The following is a 2,767-nucleotide window of genomic DNA, read 5'->3' as shown; positions in this document are numbered from 1 at the left end:
GAAGACCATTGTTGGCTAGTATGTCCAACATATATTTCCTTTGATTGAGCACCATTCCATATGGTGTGCATGCAAACTTAATGCGGAAAAATTCTTTAATGGTCCCAAATCTTTTACGTTAAACTTCATTTTTTGACACGTCTTGATTTTGGCAATCTGTTCATCATTGTTTCCTAAAAAAAGCCTCAATATAAGTGGTGTTTGTTTTGAAATGAACATGATCCTTCAAGTGCCTAAAACTAACTTCTAAAATCACTTAATTAAACTTCGTGTACCAGTTGTGTGATGCATGACGCATACCATACAAGGACTTATTAGGGCGACAAACTCTAGGATATACTGTCTCGATAAAACTTCGAGGAACCTTCATTTACACTTCTTTGGTAAAGTCACCATGTAAAAATGCATTATTAACATCCAGTTGATGCATGGACCTTTTCTTTTGTACCGCAACAGCTAATATAGTTTTTGATGGTTACTAATTTTTCAACTAGTGTGCATGTCTCATGAAAAATTATACCTTACACTTGTGTAAAACCATTTGCAAAAAGCCTTGCTTTATATCGTTCAACTTCTTCTAAAGTCTTATATTTATCTTGTATAGACCCACTTTGATTTGATAGCTTTCTTTCCTGGTGGTAACGAAGCCAATTTCCAAGTATTATTATTTTCAATAGTGGTAATCTTCTTTTGCATGGCATCTCTCCAATGTAAATGTGTTCTGTCTGAGAAAATGTTTTAAGCTTATCTTGCATAGAGATGGAAACTAAAAATGTTTTGTTAGTTTAGTTAAATTTTTGTATGACACAAAGTTGGACAAAGGATGTACCGCCAAGGTTGTTGGAGTGACATTAGAGAGCAAATGATTGATATAAGAGGGAAAATCAACTTCATACTCATCGTAACCTTTTTTAGGTCGTTTAATTTGGTCATTCGTGTTATCGATGTTGTTGGATTCCATGGTGGGCTCAACTATTTGTTGATTGGAAGTAAGTTGGTCAATAACAAACTATTGACCAGTAGTGGGCTCATCCAAAAGAAGCTCATTGGGTTGTTGTTGCTTTTCCCCCATCAAGTTTTTTTCTTAAGATAAGGATACAAATGGACCAAGGGGAATACTTGTTTCATTTTTTTCATATTTTTGTTTCTTTCCAATGTGCTTTAGGCGTTAAAAAATGCAACGTCCTATTTTCACCAAGAAATTTTTCATTTTTAATTAAGGTAAAACATCATTTTCATAAAACCCAAGTTAAGAAAACTCATTTGTTCCAAAATAAAATTGTTTGAAAATCAGAGTAATGTAATAAATATGGAATCTCCAATGCTACTGATGAGTGTGTATAGTCACACCTTTGCCTTTCTACAATCTCCAAATGTACCTGAAAAACATTTCACAACTGTAAGCCAAAGCATAGTGAGTTCCAATAAAATATCACATACATCACAACATAATAATCAGGTATGGGTTATCAGCAACCCTGGGACTATCACCAGTCATGGGGACTATCAGCAATCCACATACAACACAACAATACAAACAGCTATGAGTAATCAGCAACCCTTGGACTACCAATAGTTATGTGTAATATTAACAATCCAATGGGCTCACAATAGCCTTGTGGGTTATCTACAACCATGCAGACTATCAGCGTCCTGAGGTTATCAACAACTCAATAGATACACATAAAAACAATCATAAAATAAAACTCAACTAGTCTAGCATGCACACCACTATGACATAGGTAATACAGTGAGAAGACTCACTACCATATATTGGGCCTCATACAATACTCTACACCGCCACTAGCAGATCACTAATGAATGCATAACTATATGTAGTCAGAGATGAGATAGACAGTCAAATAGGTGATCCTACTCTAGAGCCACAACAAAACAAGGAACAAGCAAGAAAGCCTAGATCAAGAGTTATCAGGCTATCCTACATGACTGCATACAACCCCTAGGGCACTCAACTAAATGATCACCAAACTCCTTTAACTCTAACCACGATGCCACTACTCCTATATCCTAGCATACAAGGATATATCAACAACCCCGATGTAACACCTAATTTCGGGATGTTTCTTAATTCAAGATTATGGTACGTAATATGATCATGTAAAGGCTTTGCTATTCAAGGAAATAAAGTTTAGACCTTACTGAATGTTGATAATATTGATTATGAGATCATTGGAACAAGAGGGTAAAATGGGAAAAGTGATGTTTTAGACCGCTTGCATGAATTAAGGAATTTAGTTTCGTATGATAAGTCAAAAGTAATTTTATATAACTGTGGGGCTCGTAAATAGCTTCACATGGATATAAAGATCACAAAAAACGGAGTTGAGATGAAGAAGTTATGATTGTTTGAAGCTGGAGTGGATTTGGGTGAAAACCCGTCGCCATGAGGTGAAAAGTGGATCCTCACGACGTGATGAGTCATCACGTGGTGACAAGCAGATTGTCATGAGGTGAGCGTTGGGCAGCCTAAGCCCACTAATTTTAGGATTTTCAAGGTATTTAAAGGTAAGTATTCATGTTTTATGGTATTTTCTTAGCCTCCATCACTCATATAACTCCTTAGGAGTAACCTTAGCCTCCATCTTCAAGATTATAGCTCTTCCCCTCTCCTCTATCCTCTTTTGGATGTTTTATGTAACACTTGTACCCTGGTATGTACCTTATGGCCCTTTTATTTTGGAATTCTGCATTTTAGTCCCTGAAGTAGTACGCAGGACGTACCACATGGTAAGCTTAGCCTACTAGT

This window comes from Lactuca sativa, chromosome 5 (assembly GCF_002870075.4).
Source record: "Lactuca sativa cultivar Salinas chromosome 5, Lsat_Salinas_v11, whole genome shotgun sequence".
NCBI lineage: Eukaryota > Viridiplantae > Streptophyta > Magnoliopsida > Asterales > Asteraceae > Lactuca > Lactuca sativa.
This window is presented reverse-complemented; position numbering follows the sequence as displayed.